Raw genomic sequence first — 21,532 nt, forward strand, 5'->3', positions numbered from 1 at the left:
GAAATGACTGTGCTGTAATAGACTATGGCCACATGCACTCCACTCCCCTCACAGTCATCATGACTATTCATGTTAGCCAACACTGCTGCCTCTCTTCTGTCTCATGCTCATGTATCGACATGCCACAGAATAACCAGCAGATGTGAACAGAATGAAGATACCTATTCAGTGAACATACTTATGCTAATGAGCTATTGTCTTGGGAGCATCAGTCCAGTTAACACATGGGTCAGATGTCTTAGAGCAGTGCTGTTGTTTATGGTCAGAAGAGATGCTGAGGAATCTGGGAATGTGCTCTGGACAGAGTGAGAAAGTCTGCTTTGCGTTTGCTGAACAAACCCAGAGTTATTTATTACCAGAAGTGACAAATAAAAATGAAAACACAAGACTAAAAGATTTTTGTGAAACCAAGTTTATAAATATTTAAATATTTGAATTAGTCAAACATTAGTCAAACATGCCTCAAGTCATTGCAAGCGCCTCTGATTTATTTATTAATCACCACTATGTGGATACTGTTTTTAGAATTGATTTAGATTAAGTGTTAGTATAATTTGTATTTTTGTCATTTGTATTTTAGTATATTTTTATATATTGTATTAAGTGTTAGTATAATTTGTATTTTAGTATATTTAGCATATTCTTTATCTTCTACTGTCCTTACTGCTTAGTTGTGTTTTTATATTATATACTTTAATTACTCTTTCTGCTGTTAAAGAATGTGTTTGTGTTGTATGTATGCTGCTGCTGAGACCTTGAATTTCCCCTGGGGATCAATAAAGTATCTATCTTTCTATCTATCTATCTATCTATCTATCTATCTATCTATCTACATGTTACATTCGGCAAACATCCACTTTTCTACTGGTTTTCCTTGTGTCCGTGCCGTCATCTGATGAAAACAGTTTCAGCACGATGCTGATGACCCTCGGAGGGGGGCTCCACTCATCTCTGAGGTATCTGGTCCCTCCAGGGCTGTTTAGATATGGTGTCAGGACCAAAGAGATACCAGGCATCAAAGAGACTTCTCTCTCCCGCTCTGCATATGTTTTATGAAAACTCTACAACCACCACCACCATCCACAGTGGAGAAAGCCTTTGACTTGAATGGTCCCAAGAGAAGACCCAGAAATTTCATAAAGACACTGTGGTGGAGATGTGAATGTTTTTCCTCAATGCACATTTGTGCTTCAGCCATTGTGTAGTCATTGTGTCCTGCAATAATGGTCAAACAAAGTTATCAGGGATGCAGGGACTGTTTTATATGATAATATGCATCGGGGTCAGCAGAAATATACTGAATATCCTATGTTTACAGGTCATCAGCACTTGGGTCTGATGTTGCTATAATAAATAATACTATCAGTGCAACTTAAAAGAGAATTCCAGCCATTTTTCACATATATCTCTGTTTTTTGAGGTCACCAAGTACTGTTGGTGCAGGGGAAAAAACAACAACAATTGTTGCTACCTAGCCTACCACTTCAATATGCTCACTTAATTCTGTCAGGAGACAGCTTTGGGTGGTAGCTGACTCCTGCCACTTTGCTAATCCACTGATGTCCTTTTCGCCTCAAGGGGGTCAACAGCATCTCTCCTGTCGCCGTTCCCCGCTGAGGGAACTGGATGCTGGGCGGCCAGTGGAGCGTGACTCCCCTGATCCTCATATCCTCCAGCGCTGGATTCAGGGTCTGGCGAGGACATAGATCTGCCACGCACATGGGCTCGGTGCCTGTGTGTGTCATGGTGCCACACGTACGACTGAGAGCTTTTTTTTTTTTCTGCCCTGCCATCTGGTTCCAGTTTGCCCTGATAGCAATAAGCCAGCGCCAGTGGTGTCACAGTGATATCCCTCGCTGGGATGCACCGCTCCGGTCCTGCTCAGTCCACCCCCGGTCTGTTTCCTCCCCCCCGATATATGGACGTGAAGATTTTGTCATGCTTCAAAGGAAAAGAGACGTGTGTGTGTGTGTGTTTGTGTGACGGTGTGTGCGTGCACTGAACGTGTTGCACAACCAGGATATTTCTCAACAGCAGTGAATTTACAGTATGTGGTACCCAACACATGAGAAGAAATGAGAGTGATGAAAAGATGCTGATGTTGTGGATCAGTGTTACGTGACATGTGGTATAGATGGGTTGTTTACAAAAGCGTAGAACACTTTAAAAAGGCAACCTTCCATTGGTAAATTCCAAAAACCCACTGTTGTCTAAGCAGTGATATCACAAGTTCCTTCTCAACCACATGTGTAGCTTCACCCAAAAAACTGCTTTGAAGATATTTGGGACACCATTTAAACATGCTGATAAGGTTAGAGATCGCATGTGTTTACATTCATTCAGCATCAAACTACGCATGGCAGGCAAAGAGCTGCGATACTGTTTGTTCAGTGTTTGGAGAACAGCTGGGCCTGGTGTATTGTGTTTTGAATTGCCTGAGAAGAAAAGGCCAAATAAATCTGTTTCAGAGACATGTAAATTGAATAGAAAGCGTTTTTATACATTTGCTTAGTTCAACTGAGTTATGCTGGATTGTTATAGTGTGGTGTGTGTGTGTGTGTGTGTATGTGTGAGTGTGTGTGTGTGTGTGTGTGTGTGTGTGTGTGTGTGTGTGTGTGTGTGTGTGAGAGAGTGTGTGTGAGAGTGTGTGTGTGGGTGTGTGTGTGTGTGTATTTGGGTATGTGTGTGTGGTGTGGCACTGCGCCGTGTATATAACCCAGCCACACACACTGAGGCCAGCGGTGACTGATAGTTCAGAGCGATTTAAATTGAAACGAGCCTGAGGACGATGATATTTCATAGCTACAAAAAATACCATTTCAAGGTTGCTCAACCACACACGGGTTTTTGTTGAGGGCATTGTTTCTCTTCCGTTCTTGACCAACAATTGAAGTGCTGCAATGGCAAAATGACACACAGTATGTAATTAGCCATTCCAATGTCAAGCATTTCTCAAAAGACCTGTAGGTACATATTGTAATATGACAAACATCCTAATAGTATTGACTTACATAACCCTTGCAACATGCCAAGTGTGTGTGTGTGTGTGTGTGTGTGTGCGCGCATGCCTGTGTGTGTGTGTGTGTGTGTGTGTGTGTGTGTGTGTGTGTGTGTGTGTGCGCGCATGCCTGTGTGTGTTTGTGTGTGTGCACGCATGCCTGTGTGTGTGTGTGTGTGTGTGTGTGTGTGTGTGTGTGTGTGTGTGCGCATGCCTGTGTGTGTGTGTGCTTGTGTGTGTGTGTGTGTGTGTCTGTGTGTGTGTTTGTTTGTGTGTGTGTGTGTGTGTGTGCGCATGCCTGTGTGTGTGTGTGTGTGTGTGTGTGTGTGTGTGTTTGTGTGTGTGAGTGTGTGTGTGTGCAACTGTGTGTGTGTTTGGGAAAGTGAGTGAGTGTCCACTTACCAAATGCCCTGGGCCAGCTCCCTGATTGAGGCTCATTGTATTGTGCATTTCCCATCGGAGGAAGCTGGCCCAACAGGGAACAGCTTGCGACAAACAGAGGCAACACTGTCAACCAGGCCTACAACACACTGTGTGTGTGTGTGTGTGTTTGTTTGCGTGTGTTTGTGTGTGTGTGTGTGTGTGTGTGTGTGTGTGTGTGTGTGTGTGTGTGTCTTTTTGTGTGAGTACAAGTGTGTGTGTGTGTGTTTGAAGATATGCTATCAGCCAAATATTTGAAAGCTTGTAGCTGCAAACTCTGTCATTTTTTCATTACTCTCTCTCTCTCTCTCTCTCTCTCTCTCTCTCTCTCTCTCTCTCTCTCTCTCTCTCTCTCTCTCTGTTATCATACCTGGTCAGATAAATAAAAGAAAAGTATTAGACCAACGCACAGCTTTTTCAACTCCAGCCTAAATAGTCCTTGCTGTATCCATGGTAACTCTCGTTGTTATTACATTATTATAAAGTGGAAAAAAAAAAACTTTTCTGTGTGTTGTTTGAATCGCTGCCTTCTGCCGGTCAGCAGTGTTTGATGTCTAAGTATCACAAGTTTGTTTTAGGCCAACCGCTGTTAATAGAGATTAACAAGAGCGGCGGAGAGAGAGAGCTCGGCTGCGACGATGACAGGAAAAACAGATGAATGGTGAGGCTGGGAAATGCGCACAGAGTTCACTGAGTTCGCCATGGTTCCTTTGGTGCAGCATAGATGGATTCACATGGCCTTCACAGGCCGCCCTCTGCAATATTTTGTGTGTGTGTGTGTGTGTGTGTGTGTGTGTGTAAGAAGGCTCTCTTTTTCTGTACAGTATGTTGCCCTCCAAGCTCTTGTAAAGAAACAGGTGCTCCGTAAGATGGATTGTTGTCCTGAGAGCCTGTCATCCTTCAGTAACACACACACACACACACACACACACACACACACACACACACAGAATGAGAAGGGTGAGAGACTGGATGTTTAGACAGCCTGCGTGTAGCTTTTATAGAGCATCTATTGTCTGCTGTGGGGTGGTTGAGTTCTTCCTCCCATGGCAATTTTTTCATCATGTAGGTGTGTGTGTGAGAGAGAGAGAGAGAGAGAGAGAGAGAGAGACAGGGAGAGAGAGACACTCTGTTGGAGATGTGGCACACGCAACAGGAAGCGTGGTGGGTGTCGGAAGTGACCCCGTCGGTCACTGCAGTGATGCAGTCCTATGAACCCACAGCAAACTGCGACACAAAGGTTTATTATTTGCAATGTGCCAAATTTAAATTTCTAGGTCTCAATGAAAATAAATCCTGCAAAACAAACTGTTTAAACACCAGTGTTTTCTTTCACCTCCAGCCGTGAGGTTCTCAATAGGAAGTCCTACTGATGAGAAGCTCTTACATAATAGTGTAGAAATAGGTGTGTGTGTGTGTGTGTGTGTGTGTGTGTGTGTGTGTGTGTGTGTGTGTGTTTGAGTGAGTCCTCCTTCTTGTCCTTAGGCCTTCATGGTTGTGGTCCCAGTGCGATCAAGATGCTTCCTACTGGCATACGAGAGGGATTCAGTGGAAGCAGACGCTCTCAGTTAAAATGGTCTGTCTTCTGTCATGGTTTGGGCTCAGATGGGGATAGGGATGAAATCTAAGATGAAGATGCTGGTGCTATGATGACCAAGATTGGTGGCCAGGTTAGGAGTGGAAGCTGGCAAGGGGCTAATTTGCCACTGAAAGCTGACCCGTGTTGGGAGGCCAGAGGATCAGCAGGTTTGCATTAGTCGCCTCTGATCTGACCGTTTTGTTGGGGGATCTGCGGGAGATTCTTGTCTTGTGAGGTTACCCAGCCTTTCCATGTGTATTTTCTGGACGAGTGGATGAAAAAGACAGCCTTTCTATTCTCAGATCCCTAAGTGCCTGCTTCTTGTTATACATTTGAGGAGTGTTGAAACATCCTTATTCGTATCCTTCTCACGGCAATTCTCATCCAAACTCTTTATAACCAACTCTTTCTTTCACTCTCTCTTTCTCTTACAACTCAGCCTTTGTTCTCTTTCTCACACTATCCACAATTTTCTCTGGAATCACAGTCTTACTCATCCTAAGCACTGTGCAGAGTCAACCATCTTTAAAAGAGCCATGAGGCTTTCGGTTGCCAGGGGAGATTTAGCCACACCTTACATGTGTATATCATCCTGAGTGTGTGTGTGTGTGTGTGTGTGTGTGTGTGTGTGTGTGTATGCTTGCATGTGTGCATATGTCTTGAATTTCCCCTTGAGGATCAATAAAGTATCTATCTATCTATCTATCTATCTATCTATCTATCTATCTATCTATGTGCATGTGTGCGCGTGTTTATGTGTGTGTGTGTGTCTGTGTGTGTGTGTGTGTATTTGTGTGTGTGTGTGTGTAGTTTGTGTGTGTTTGTGTGCATGTGGGTGTGTGAGAGAGAGAGAGAGAGAGCGAGATGGGGGATTTGAAGACATTGAAGGCATAGAGAAGTAGAAGACAGAGCAACTTATTCCAGTGACTGCATGACTCATATAGTCAGGTGCAAAGCCTTTCCAACAACTCTTTTCAGTCCTCATAAGGGACTCATCACTCTCACTGAACTCCCATTATGTGATCCGACTCTTCACTACAAACTTCAGATTTCATTTCCTTATCATCCACTCTGCTTCAAGTTTAAAGTAGAGCCCTTAGTGTAATTACCCCAGGTGTAACAATTGTTGTCTGTCAAATGTTGCATTCAGCTGAACACATAACATTCTTCAGCATTTATCCATCCATGCACATACAACAACTTTCTTGAGAGAATTTAGGGAAGCTACGGGGTACATTTCGATCGCACAGTACACTACTTAACTGAGTATTTTGAGTTACCTGGGCAGTCATCATTGGGGTCGTGGTCTGTGGGGAAACGGAACAGGCTGTAGGCGGCACGAGCTGAACTCCCGGTGCCCTGTTTCCTCAGGTGCCCAGCGGCTGTCTGATGATGGATCACCGCAGTACCGCGGCAGGACGGCGCGGCTGGGAAACCGAAAGAGCCGCGGCGGGATCTGTTTTCTGAACCGCCACGCTGTGATTGATGTAGATAAACAGCATAGCAATTTCAGTCCATTTCTACAGGCTGCAAAACAGGACCTAATAATGATTTGGGAGAGGAGAGGCCAGGGGGTGGAGGAAACAGAACACATGCATATGTTTCAGTGCATGTTTGTTGACAGGGTTATGGGGGAGAAATTTTATATTCGGAGTTGAGGCGCAGCCAGCGCTTTGTTGGAAATCAGAACCACATGGATGATGTTCGATGATTTAAGTGGGAATACAGGAAAAACAATACAGCCTCACCTAGCCTGGAGGACGCATTGTATCCCAGCTATCCACCAAACGGTCTCTGGACCCTCTCCAGGAGAGGAAACAGGGGATGAGGCGCTGGACTTAAATCCATACACTCTCCACTTTGTATAGGGGGAATAGAAAAGTGAGGTAATAGATAGATAGATAGATAGATACTTTATTGATCCCCAAGGGGAAATTCAATAATGCGAGCCACAAGAACGGCAAAGCATGGGCGTAGATTTCGGGTGGGACACTAAGGACTAGTCCTGATCAAAATTTTAAGATGACAAAATTGTCCCCACCAATATTTTAGCGAACTTATTTGTACTGCTGATCATTCCGACAGCCAGCACGACAATACAAGAAACGTCAGGGTTATCTGACACGCAGGCTACACGCATGGAGAATGCCAATGCACAGGCTACTTTGGCAGTCAAGCGAGCAGGTGTGTCAACGACAATGGTAAGTTACCAGGGCTGTCTGCCAATACATACCCCATAAAAGGCCAAAGTAAAACATTTTGATATTCCCTTTGCCTTTCAGCATGTACATGTTTGCCCCTTTTTGTGGTTTGTAGATCAGCTATGCCACCCAAGAAGAAAGGGGACATACAAAGCTTTTTCATTATGCATTCATTTCATTTCATTAAGTAGGCAAACTAGCCATAGCCTACAAACTGGCGACTAGTAACCAGGCTTTCAAATTCGGATTTTAGCCCACTGTGTAAAATAACATTAGCTGTTAGGATTACCCAGGATATTGTCACAGCTAAACCTAGCTTCTGCAATCTTTCAACCAAAGTTAGGAGTCATGCTGAATATGGGTGTGCCGTACGGAGAGTCGCATAGGCTATAGCACAGAAAAGAAGCCACTAGGCTGCCAATCTTGCAGTGTATTTGTGAATGTAGCCTGCACAATGCAAAGAAATAAAAGATAAACTAAATGCATTTCCATAGAATTAAAAAAAACATTGCGAGACACCAGATATTTCTTCTATGATCTCATCCCATAAAGCTTTTCTTTGACTTGTTAGTTTTTTGAACATTTATTTTATCTAATGACATAGCAAACATGATTAATTGAATCCACATATCCTTGCACTTGCGAAAACTATTTTTCACTAGCCTAAAACAATGAGGTCGCAAAAACAATAACTTCAGACTTGACTTGCGACTCCACTCAAAAGACTTCAGACTCGGACGCTTCGAGACTCCTGAACAAGCTGTATTTCATGCAATTATTGCTTTTTTTAATCTAAATGTATTCATGTATTTCTATTTTATTGCAACATACAGTATACTTTGGAAAACATATAACGAGCGGCATGGCCCCTTTGCCATAATGTGCAACGTAACGCATGTGCACAGATAAAAAATGCATTGACCATGGCGACAAGAAGTCCTCCCGGAGTGCCTTTTATCATTACTTTCGGTTACAATAACTTTGTGCACAGAGGAAATAAGCGAACAGCTACATGCAAGGTGTGTGGCAACAACGTCTGATTTCATCAGGCATCTCCAAACGCACCCATATAGGTCAGTCACTTAGGCCTAGCATATATCGTCACAGGTGACAAGCTAACCATCGCAAAGTGTTGTGCTAATGCTGGGAACAGGCAGGGATGGGCAAAAATACATCAGAATGTATTTCAAAATAAAATACCTAATAGGCCTACCCTCATTTTTAATGTAACGAAATAAAATACTGTATTTTTGTATTTAGAAAATACTCAAAATACTGTTTTCAAGGAAGTATGAAAGCACTGCCAAAAAGCTTTTTTTTATCCCAAACATTGAGCCTATAAACTATACAGTAAAAAACAATACAATTTGGCCCCCTTCATGCCATTTTGGATATACCGTATGCAAGTTCATGTAGTGTGATCAGAATTAAGAATAATTCAAGAATTTCCATTTCCATTTAGTAATTCCATAATTTTACATCTAGCTGATGCTTATCCAAAACGAATGACAGAGCTTTCAATTCGGCAGCCATGGCCTACTGGTTAGCGCTTCGGACTTGTAACCGGAGGGTTGCCGATTCGAACCCCGACCCCTCATTGCTACCCGAACGCTGCTGTGTGCTGAGTGTTTCACTAATTCACGGATTGGGATAAATGCAGAGATTATATTTTCTTAAATGCAGAGATTAAAATATACTTAGACTTACAATTAACCACATTATAATCAATAGGCCAAAATCATAATTGTGTATCTGTGCCGAATTTCGTAATTCAAGTCCAGTGTAGAACTGAATAAGAAAATCATAAGGCTGTATATCTTGAACTTCCAGTATGTGAGAAACTTGACTTGCCTTAATATCTCCAACCTCAAGTATGCAGCTAATAAGGAAATAGAATTGTTATTTAATTAAACAAGGTGAACTTCTCCACACTGTGCAATGCAGAAAAGGATGCTACAAGGAAGGGAATTCAAACACACTCAACACCTTACCATCTATTGATGTCATTGTGGTTCATTGAGAAATCTGACATTTTTTCAGGACAACCTTTGTCGGTTGGCAACAATGTCCTTTTGTATCCAAGCCAATTAACTTGCACAGGTAACCTTGCTCATCTTTACTTGCGTACGACTTCACACCAGTGCTTCAGGGCAGCCGTGGCCTACTGGTTAGCACTTCGGACTTGTGACCGGTGGGTTGCAGGTTCAAACCCCGATCAGTAGGCACGGCTGAAGTGCCCTTGAGCAAGGCACCTAACCCCTCACTGCTCCCTGAGCGCCGCTGTTGTTGCAGGCAGCTCACTGCGCCGTGATTAGTGGGTACCTCACTGTGTGCTGAATGTGTTTCACTAATTCACAGATTGGGATAAATGCAGAGACCAAATTTCCCTCACGGGATCAAAAGAGTATTTATACTTACACTTATACTTCAGACCAGAGCTGATGCTTCAGCAAAGGCCGTAACTGAAAAGCTGTGAATGTCGTTGAACACAGCTGTTCTCACATTAGCTGATTGCGATAAACATTAACCATTGTTGCCTAATTACCAATTATTCATTACACCTGTGTGTAGTATCTACTTTCTTTAGTGTTTTTCACATATAGTATTTTGCAGTATTTTTAAAATACAAAAATACACACCAATAAAGTTTTTTCATACAAAATACAGAGCCATTTCCTTCAACCCAATAAAATAAAAATGACAAAATACTATTTTGTATTTGAAATACATATTACATGTTTCAGAAATCTTGACATGTCTAAGTTTTGGGTTGCAATATACAGGTAGTGGGCTCTCTGTTAATTTTAATGAGTAGGCCTAAGCCTAAAGTTACAGCATTTCTATCACAATTGACCAGACTTTGACCTTTGGTCTGCTTTTAACAAAATTCTGGCTATGATTGTTCCTTGTATTGCATCATGAGCCATCACTGTGCCTATTGCATTCTACTGTTGTTAGCCTTAAGCCTAGCTCAGTCATTATGTTATACCACATCACCCTCCATTAGAAGTGCAATGAGCTGCATTGAGCATAATAAACTGCATTTAGAATTCCAAATTCATATTTCTAGATATTTTGGTGAAAGTAACTCAAAAGTAATACAATAGTAGTGTAATGCCTTACAATTCAGATACATATTATAATGTAACAAATTACTTTGAAATGACAGTAATGAGTAATACATAATACGATTTTGAAGTAACTTGCCCAACACTGATGACAACCATCACTTTCTATGTATGTCTATGTTGTGTGTGTGTGTGTGTGTGTGTGTGTGTGTGTGTGTGTGTGTGTGTGTGGAAGGAAATTGAGACATCGGTGCATGAGCATCTGATCGGAAAAGACAGTTTACTATATTGTGTGCTTAAGGTGTGTGTGTGTGTGTGTGTGTGTGTGTGTGTGTGTGTGTGTGTGTGTGTGTGTGTGTGTGTGTGTGTCTGCACGTGTATATTGAGTAATATATGTGTGAGTGGGCATACGCGGGGCGTCGGACATGAGGATAAAACCAGTACTGATTACTAGGGCCCCAAGATATATATACCTATAAATACCTTGGTTATAAATGGAATCCGAGGTAAAGGCTAAATAAATAAACTGTACACTACTACGCTGTTTGCATACAACACACCATTATAATAGTAGCCTAATTTGAAACATGTTTAACTTTAAATTAATAAGCTGATAGCTATACAATATTAAAGTGTCATAGGTAGCTTAGACTATATATCATGTCATTACAGCTGTACAGATTTAAGTAGAAGCAGATCTTAACATTGTGAAACACATGGCCCTCTGTTTCAGAAACGGTCACATCAGAGAGTGGAGTAGCAACAGACCCCTCATCATCCTCTGTGGATTTGAGACAAGGTGAGCTTATATAGTAAAATAAACCCTGTTTAACCATTTTGACTGAAAGGCTATCTTAGTATATTAGGTTATAATTAGGATAAGAGGCAAATATCAAATGCTCCATGTAGAGAAAGATGATAGAAAAGATGTGATTGAGGATGATGGAAGCGAAGAGAGATGGTTGCTCTGAGCACAGTGAGGAACTAGAAAGTAGGCAGAGCAATGCAGAACAGTTTTTGCCAGAGGATCCAGGACTATAGCCAGAGAAATTAACAAATGATCAGACACCATAGTACGCATGTAGTCGTGTCATGATGTACCTTAAACTAACCTTAATAACCACTGTAAAGTAGGTTAGATAATGTTGGGAAAGGAGGTTTGAAATGTGTGTAGTCAGGCACACATCACTGATTATTAACCTACTTTAAGCATTACAGTTAATAGTAATTGCCCTATCACCTAGGCCTTGCATTGGTGCAATTATTATTTTTTTTCCTTTTTTTGGGGGGGGGGGGGGCATGGGGGCCCAGGATCTTGTGCTACGCCCCTGGGCATATGTATTAGAAAGTGTCTGTATAGTGATTTTAATGGGCCTTCACAAACCTGTTCAAATGTCAGACCCCACCCACGACCAACCTGCAAAACAACCCATTAAGACATTAAGATTTAATAGTGGAATCACTGCTGGCATACTCACACACAGACACAAGAACACACACACACACACACACACACACACACACACACACACACACACATTCTCTCTCTCATCTTCTCTGAGCGCCACAGCTCATTGGCAGCCTCTGTTATGATCTCAATATGTGGCAGTCAAGCAGACAGTGCCAACCTATTAGATAATACCAGCAGACGAGGCCAAGCTCCATGCTTTCTGCTTTAACTAAGTTCTCAGACACGCCTTTAAAAAGGACGGCGTGGCGTGGCGTGGCGTGGCTCAGCTCGGCGTCTCTTTGAACGGCTGCCAAAGCTGAAGAGGAAAAATGGAAAACTGAGCTCAGAAGTCACAACTGTTTCCCTGAAGGTGTATTAAAGGACTAAAAACAGATCCACACAAGAGCAGCTTGGGTCCAAAATAGATGGAAGTGTGTTAATGTGTGTTTGTCTCTAGCACTGACAAGGGTGGCATGGCAGGCTGAGATCACATTTGACATGCACTAAGTGGAGCCCTCTGCTTCTCATTTAGTTTATATGTAGTAACAATGTAACTACACACATGCCGTTAAGCTTTGTGTCCACAAGTTATTACTCATGTTTCTTAGAAATATATAACAAAGCAGAAACTTTCCACATGCACATTAATGCCTCCTTTAAAGAGATTGTGTTTAAATTCATTTGTTGGCGCAGCTGTCATGTTTTAATGACACCTCCATGCATAATACAAGAGCTGTGTTCTGTGCATGTTTTGTCCGAGTTTTAATCAATCTAGCTGCCATTCATTTTACAGACTGGGTTGCCTGAAATCAAATACACAGATGCATTTTAACATTTAGTGAAATGCTTAAAGACCTTTTCAGCAGAGTGAGTCATAGGCATGTAGGAAAATACCGGGTGTATCTCCTCTTGGTAATTCCATAACCTCCATGCCTCAAATCACCTTATCTCCACGCTTATCCACTGCCTAATTAGGAAAATGTTCAGTTTAAAGCATAGTTATGGACCATTTACTTGTCAGCCACGAGCAGCAGTTTGTTAATAAATGGTTAATAAATGGTTGGCAACAATCAGCTCGGTGAGTGTTTGTGAAGGGGCAGATCTGTGTGGGGAGCTGTTGGTTGAGGCTCGGTCAAGCCATCCATCTGAGCTGGTGTATAATGACAACACACTGCCAGTAGTAGTGGTTCAGGCATGTTTTTAGGCAGGTTTTCAGGCATGAGTTGTTTTTGTGTCATTTCTAGACACATACACAAACACAAATACACACACACACAACGGTGAGCCAGCCTTGGATCCCTTTTGCCTTCACCTTGTGATGTCTGAAGTCATGCTTGCCCTGGTGACAAAGTAGTAAGTGGTAATTTGTTTTTTTTATTGCTTCTCTCATTCTCTCCCTCTCTCTCTCTCTCTTCTCTGGAAAAGAGAAGCGTCGCAACTGTTGCTCGTGTAAGTATCCCAGGTCCCGCATGCAACTCCGTGGAGCCCCACCACCACCACCCGGCCGCCAAACACAACATGCCGACGGGCCAGCCCTCAGACGCAACCCACAGCCTGACAAAACAGCCCTGCCGTGCAAATCAATCAGTGCAAAGACCTCCATCCAGAAAAACAAGCGGGGAAAACATGTGAGGTCGTCACATTGACCGTAAACAATGACTCAATGATTGACCACCTGTTTCGGTCATGGAAGAAGATATCGTGCTAACCCCTTTCGATCAGCTCTTTTTTAGCACTGCCTCCTCTGTCTCAGGGATCTCCTTCTAAGGACATCTAAATGGTGTCCATTACCACATTTCTCAGGGCTCTCAAGCAATCAGAGTGCAGTAGAGATAGCAATTTGCTCCGGTGGTATTGATTTTCAGCTAGGCATTCTGACAAGATTATCGCCATTTTAATTACATAACCGTCCACTAAAGAGATGAGGTAATGGCCAGTGTGCAGCTTGAGTGGCTAGAAACTCAAAGACCCTTGCACTACCTGAAAAGGATGCTTTGATACAGGAACAAATTAAGGAAATCTTTGGAACCAACTTCCCCAAAGGTTTAATCAAGACAGTATCTAGTATTTACCCTTAGCCTGGCAGCCCCGGTGACCATTATAAAAAGGTCACTGTCATTAGCAGGGGAATTCTGAGGTAATCTGTACTGTGTAAAATGACATCAATGTTTTGTGTGTTTATCATGAAACACACCTACATTAAAGCTGGCTTTAAGCAAACTAAGAAAAGGATTGACGCAGGAAAGTGTCAGCATTTTGTATGTGAAATTTAAAATTGTAATCGTCTGTATATGGTCATTTATGTGAATTCTGATTCCCCTTTACACAATACCAAGGTCTAGTAACCACAGAAATGTTCTTTTTTTACAAACGTAGATAAAGCATCAACAATAAATCAATTCAAGACAAGACAAGGCAGCTATTCAAAGAAAACAAAACTGTTTTTCTGTCAGTATAGAAAAGGATTGACTCAGGAAAGTGTCAACATTTTGTAGGTTAAATTGAATAGTCTGCATATGATCATTTATGTGAATTCTGATTCCTGATTCCCCTTTACACAATACCAAGGTCTTGTAACCACAGAAATGGGTTTTTTTTTCACAAGCGCAGATAAAGCATCAACAATAAATCAATTCAAGACAAGACAAGGCAACTTTTCAGGGAAAACAAAACTGTTTTTCTGTTAGTATAGAAATGGACCTTGACTGGTATGAACTTTCCCTTGTAGCATCTGAAACAAACCTCCTGGCCTCAGGGCTGTTGTGACATTACTTGCACATTGCAAAACCACAAATCCATCCAATGGAGATGGCCACAATATTGAGCGCTCACCATCTAAGTTGCAGAGACGTCCATCTCACTGTGCCTTGCCAGAACCCCCTCACCCTGTGGGACAAGGCCATAAGGACACTCCTAGAGCGTCTCACAAACAGCCTCGCCTGAAAATCCTGTGCTATTTTGTGTTTGTAGTTCTCATGTTTCCCAGCGCATTACAATTTCCCTTAGAATCCCAGATTGTATCTGTAGTGTTAATGCGATGAAACTGTAGTCCGCAGTTAATCCATCCTTGGCTGTTACTTATGGAGAATGTGTTAGTGTGTGAATTAGGTGGAACCAGGAAGAGGCTTATGAGAAACAGCCAATTTATGAGTACATCAAATTCCCATAAATGGGATTATATATCAAAGCCTAAATCAGATAACGGAGAAGAGAAGATATTTTGTCTTTATTGTCAGTGTGATGTTCATCAGTTCACTATTGAAATCAGAGACTTTGTCATAGTTATAACTTAATTTAAATAAAAAACTGGGACTGGAACTAAATTAAACTGAATCCAGAGTGTTAGACTGCCTCAAATCTGAGGTCAGAAAGGGAATAAGGACTGGTCATAAAACCTTTCTGAAATTTAAGTCAGCGATCAAGATGTAATATAAGTTTTTTTTAGGATCAGGTATGGCACAAAACGCAGACTTCTACTTGCAGTGGTAAACAGCACGTCTCATGTTTCGCGCATGATGATTACTGTGTCTCTCGTCTGAAGCTGCTTTCCAAACGTCAGCCCGTCCAGGTCTTACTCGGGCGCTGTAACTGAGACGGAGAGGAGAGGAAATGCGGTTTAGTAGTGTGATGAAGACCTTAGACGTGGCCACAGGGCATTTCTCTCTCCCGGTGGAAGGCCCAGCCCGGCCCATGCAGTCAGGCTCTGCTCTCATGGGGAGATAAGAGATGGGGGGTAAAAAGGGGGGGGGGCGGGGGGTCTTAGTGTGTTTTTGCGTGAGGTACTTGCAATTTAGAGTGTAATGAAGAAAGTAATCCCACATGTGGATGGGTTAGGCCAGACTTTGTGTGTGTGTGTGTGTGTGTGTGTGTGTGTGTGTGTGTGTGTGTGTGTGTGTGTGTGTGTGTGTGTGTGTGTGCACGCGTGCGTGCGCTCACATATGTGGAAGTTTCAATGTGTGTGTGCGCGTTATGTGCATGTGTGTGTGTATGTACATGCTCACACATGCATGTGGACTTTTCTAATCTGTACGTCTCTCTGTGCTTGAGTGTATGTGTGTGTGTGTGTCCATGGGTGTCTTTGCATGTGTGCGTGTGTGGGCAAAGGGGGAAGCTCTGCTCGAAGCAGGTTGGGAATGTATTCCTGGCCTGCCTCCTAATAACTCAGACAAGGTTCTGGATCTGTTTTGCCAGAACCACCCCGGCCCATACTCATATGGTCCTCGGGTGGATGCACCAGTCAGACCTAAACACTGCCCTTTGCAAGAAGCTGGACAGGACAGCAGTAGCATGCCTTTGCAAAATAACATCAGAGACTCATGCAGCAGCAGATGCCTATGAATGCCTTTGTTTGAGTTAGTGACACGCTAACATTAAGCATGCCAGGGAGTGGCCTGCTGTTGTGGGTTTGGAGGTCTTTTGTGTGTGTGTGTGTTTGTGTGTGTGTGTGTGTGTGTGTGTGTGTGTGTGTGTGTGTGTGTGTGTGTGTGTGTGTGTGTGCATACGCGCGTACATTTGTTTGAAAGTATGTGCAAGAGAGAAAGAGAGAGAGAAGCCATTTTGTTTGTGTATGTTTATGCGTGGATGTGAGCTAACGTGTGAATGTGTGTATTTTTGTGTCTGAATATTTGTGTGTCTATTTGACATGTCACACACAAGTGTGTATGTGTATGTGTGTGTGTGTGTGTGTGTGTGTGTGTGTGTGTGTGTGTGTGTGTGTGTGTGTGTGTGTGTGTGTGTGCGTGAGCGCCTGTGTGTGTATATGTGTACATACACTCCTCCTGGCAGGGTTCAGTATGCACAGGCACACACTCTTGCTCTTTGAAGCCTGACTCTCGTCACTTCAACCCGGGGAAAGGGAGCATGACACTTCCAGGCCGTTCATTTGCTGTTCAACATCAGGTCAGAGCACCTCCATATGCGAGAGCGTCCCCTCTCCTCTCCCCTCCCCTCGGCTGCCTGTCTGTCTGCCTAGTGCTCATTTATGCCGCTGCACATCCCTGGGCAGCCATCACGCTGGGTGAGAGAGCCACAGTGAAAAGATAATGGCACAGCCAGGAGGGTGATGTCATTCAGAAACTATTTACTCATGCTGGTAGAATCTGATGAAAAAAAGAAACGGGTTTGTGGTTATTGTGAGACATGCTTAATGTAAAAGTAAGCCTTCTAGTAACATAACAGAGCCAGTCCCAGGGGAGATGGGGGGGGGGGGACTAAGAACTGAGCTAGTTTAAATGAGGTCCTATGTTATTGCCTTGCCTTCTTTTGTAAATGTTTGTCGGCACCGTTAATTATGATAATTACGCTGTGTGTGTGTGTGTGTGTGTGTGTGTGTGTGTGTGTATGTATGTGTGCGTGTGCGTGTGTGTGTGTGTGTGTGTGTGTGTGTGTGTGATGTATTTGCGTGTGTGTGTGAGTGTGTGCTGGTTGCCTGTTTTCCTGGTTGCCGTAACTAAGGAAAAACCATTGTGCTTATTGAAGGTGGCTGGAGATCATTTTGGTGTGTTATTTTGGGCTGCTTTGGAATGGGATTAATCAAGTTGTGTGTATAGACAGTAAATAGAAGTCTGCTGTGTTCTGATGAGGTCCATATTATATGTTGATGACATTATTGGGGTGGTTCATATTATCCTTTACATGACGACAGCTTTTCACTGATTCTCTCTCTTTCTCTCTCTCTCTTTCTTTCTCTCTCTCTCTCTGTGTTGTGCATGTGTGTGATACAGATTTACCTTTCCCATCTATCAAAGCTGGCATGTGAGCCATTCACATGAGGCACTCAGTGAAGTCATCAGTTGGAGACAGTGGTACTCCCAACATGGCCATATGAGAGTGATTTCCCCTCACTTACGGGGTTAATTTGTTTGGCCTGTAACCTCAGGCCAAAGCGGAACAAAGGGAAAGAAAAAAAGGTTCCACAGTACCTGGAAAAAGCAGAATATTACCTACACCAAAGTCCTCAGCAGAGGACACAACAGGTTCTGATTGGGTTCTAGGAACTGTTCACCGTTAAAGATGTGATTTCAGTCATCCAGCATAAAGAAGGTTGGGTTACACTTTACTTGACAGTATCGACATGAGTGACATGACACTGTCATGAACGTGTCATAGACGTTAATGACAATGCTTCTGTTAATAAGTAAAAACATTTGTTTTTTGTCATAACAAGTTAGGGTTAGGGTTAGGGTTAGGTTTAGAGTTAGGGTTAGGGTTAGGATTAGAGGTTAGGGTTTAGGTTAGTGTTTATGTGTTCATGACAGCGTCAAATTCACTGTTATGTCGATACTGTCAAGTAAAGTGTTACCGAAGGTTGTAAAAAAGCCATTTTGTTAATGGACCTGTTGTCTACTTTCCTAAGGTTCTCTATGCAATGTTTCACTTTTCAGAAATGTTTGGTCATGTGTGTGTGTGTGTGTGGTATGTGTGTGTGTTTGTGGTGTGTGTGTGTGTGTGTGTGTGTGTGTGTGTGCGCGCACGCGCCTTTGTACTCCACTGGGGGCTGGGGGGCATGGTCAGGTGACTCCTGCTGCACGTCTCACAGATGTTCCAGAGCACCTAGTGTGGCACGTTAGCGCTCCAGCTGCCGATCTGCATGTGCAAACAAACCGCCAGGCAGTAAAAGGGCAGCAGTGTGGGAAACCCCTTCAGAAGCAGCAGACCTGCGCTCAGAGAGAGGAGTGAGAGAGAGAGAGAGAAGGAGAGAGGGAGAGAAGGAGAGAGAGGGAGAGAAGGAGGGGGAGAAGGAGGGATAGAAACAGTGTTCCTGTCCCTTCCCACTTTTATTTATGCCCCTCATAAAGTCGGCCCCAGTGGATGGGACGGGGTCTTGGGTAGGGAGACAGGGATGGGGGTAGTGCGGTCGGGTGCAGCTTGAGAGGCCTGCAGCTGTCCCTCTCTCACACACCTCCAGCCTGGTGGCTATTGTGTGGGGTGAGATTTACGGGCGGCTGGTCGGTCGGAGAGGGATCTGATGTGCGTCTGCTGAGGTTGATGTGGGGAGCTCCGAGTACCAGGCAGCTCCGTGACTCATACCCCTGGTGATTTACACTCAACTCGGCCTCCGTGACAGCTGTGGCCCGGTGACCAGATGGCCTACTCTGGAGATCACACACAACTTTAACATTAGTGAACATGAACCAATGAACGAGGCCATAATTGATTCAATGAATGAACGAATGAATTAATGAATGAATGAATGAATGATTGTATGAATGAAGGGATGAAGGGATGGATGGGTCGCAATTAGTGAAATGAGTGAATAAAGTGATTGAATAAATGTATGGATGAATAATAATCATGCATTGTGCTTTGTGTGGTATTGTTTATGTTAGTCAGTAGGGTGATCTGCTTTAGACTCTACATGGGAGAACATTGTAACTGACAGTTTTATGATAATTTCAAGCAGCTGAAGTGTTAACTGAACACTTTAGGAACATTCAAGTCTGTGTGTGTTTGTGTGTGTGTGTGTGTGTGTGTGTGTGTGTGTGTGTGTGTGCATGTGTGCGAGGTATGTGCATGAGTGCGTGTGTTTGTCATTTGTCCTCTAAACTCAAATTACTAAAATCAAATTAGTCAGCAACAAAGCAAAATGATAACACATGTTTAAGTCAACCAATATCCCTAGGCAGTGGACGTGCACTCAAAGTGGTGCAAATTCGTAGCAGAATGGGCAGAATTCTGTATAGTGTCCACTACCGTGGGAAGGTGAAACACAAAATATAGAAAAATAAAGACTGAAACTCTCACAACGGGAAAACACACTAATGTGTCAGGGACCAATGTGAAACAAGTTTGCATTGTCATCAACATCTTCAATAATAATGCCAAGAGGTAACCAATAAAGAGAGAGCCATCGCTGGGGCATTGGGTGCTAGCATGTCCTGTTTGTCTACATAGTTTGGAACTGAGCAACACTCATGACTCACACAGATAATCCACAAGTAGGCCTACTACCTTTCACACTTTCTTTGTACATGTAAATGTTCTGTGTTTTTGAAAGTGATGTGTGTGTTTGTGTGTGTGGTGTGTGGTGTGTGTGTGTGTGTGTGTGTGTGTGTGTGTGTGTGTGTGTGTGTGTGTGTGGTGTGTGTGTGTGTGTGTGTGTGTGAGAGAGAGAGTTTGTTTGTAGTGTGGATGCAATGTGTCAGCCTGTATACAAACACTCATGCATCACAAATCCCCCATGAGCCCAGAAGAGTGTATGGAAGCAGCATTTTGCTGTTCCACTCTTTCGCTGGTTTCCCTCTTCTCCCTCTCTACTCGGATCTGTCCTGCATTAGCCCACCCGCGGCTCCTACATGGAAACGGCTTAACAACCGCACCACACACTGGGTCGTTCATCACGCTAGCGAGCGTAGTGACGGCCTTAAATAAATTGTTTTGAGCGTTCACTTCTTCTCCCTGGAGGTACAGCAGAAGTAAACACAGCACTGGTTTGAATAATGATTTCTCTTTCACTTCCTCTCTCTTTCTCTCTCTCTCTCCCACCCTATCTCTCTCTCCCCATGCTTTGACCACTGCTGATGACAGACACCGTCCGGCTGCTTCTGATTATCCATAAGAAGGCTCAAGCCCCCCCTAACCAGCGCAAGGCAAAGGCTCTGTCCTGGTGCTACCTCCCTCCTTGGCCTAACATGACCTTAGGTGAGTTTGCATGAAGGAGGGACAGCGCTAAATGGCGGAACACAAACAGGAAATGGCGACTGATTGATGATGAGAGATAACTGAAAACTGGTGTCATGTGGAGGGACTTTTTGCCATAAAAAATGACTTTAATTTAGGTTGTGGGGATGAACACTGGCCAGATAATGGTGACCTCAAGATGGACACTAGACCGTTAGTCCAAATAGAGTTGAAGTGTAATTAGAGTCTTGCCTGTAGAAGAGGAACACTGCCTTTCAAAACACCAGAAAGAAATTCTGATCAGGGTTGTATATCAAAATAAATTACCTCTCAAACCTCTGAGTGACCACAAATTGATTTCTGAATAAACACACTCACAAATTCTCTGGCGTTTGTGTCAGATTGTGGGTTCCACACCCATATTCCAACTTCTCACTTTAGGCAATAACAGATATGTTTTTCCCCTCTATCTCCTCCCTCCTTGCCTTGGTCTAACTGTTATCTTCATATTCATCCCATTATGACAGTTTCATAAACCAATACACTACCCTTTTGATGTATATGTCTCTCCAAACATAGCCTCCACCTTGTACCTTTTAACTAATACATTAAGATCTCATTTATTTACATAATAAAATGCATTGAATACCACGAGTAGAGCTTACCATGAGTAGAGCTTTAACAACTGTAACTGTAAATAGATACCTAATGAATACTGATGGACATGAACATGAATGGCAATTACTGTATGAGATGAGGTGAATGAGTTTGAAAAAATCAACTGGATAAAAATGGATCATTTGTGTTGCCACACTATAAGCCTGGACTGAATATTATGTCCTGCTTATTATCGAATACTGGTGATTTGATTTGTTGGTCTTATTCAGGCGTTAACCACTTTCGGTTCGGCATCATGAACACCCGACCCTTCTGTGTGGAATGTGTCCATCCAGAGGGAGATGTGTTTACAGCTGTTTATTTACGTCCCCTACCCTGGGTCAACAGCTCCCCAGAGGGAGGCTCTAGGAGTTCAGAACCACAGCGCCGGCCTATCCTACACCGGCTACGACTGTTCTGCCAGCAACCCTTCCCTTAATTCCTCTCGGTGATTACTGCGGTATCATCTTTGTAACAGTTAACCTCACTAGGGGGCTTCGTTTTTGGACAGGGTCTTTCGCAACCCTCTCCACAGACACG

The 21,532-nt window shown here is 43.2% G+C and overlaps 1 long non-coding RNA gene across 1 annotated transcript; it reads left to right on the forward strand.

The window, feature by feature from the left end:
- Nucleotides 1-10,754: 10,754 nt before the first annotated feature.
- LOC121678441 lies at nt 10,755-13,948 on the forward strand. Its single transcript, XR_006021235.1, has 2 exons — nt 10,755-11,065; nt 13,142-13,948. It is a non-coding gene; the product is annotated as an uncharacterized LOC121678441 (long non-coding RNA).
- Nucleotides 13,949-21,532: the final 7,584 nt, after the last annotated feature.

The sequence above is a fragment of the Alosa sapidissima genome, chromosome 12 (genome assembly GCF_018492685.1).
Source record: "Alosa sapidissima isolate fAloSap1 chromosome 12, fAloSap1.pri, whole genome shotgun sequence".
NCBI lineage: Eukaryota > Metazoa > Chordata > Actinopteri > Clupeiformes > Clupeidae > Alosa > Alosa sapidissima.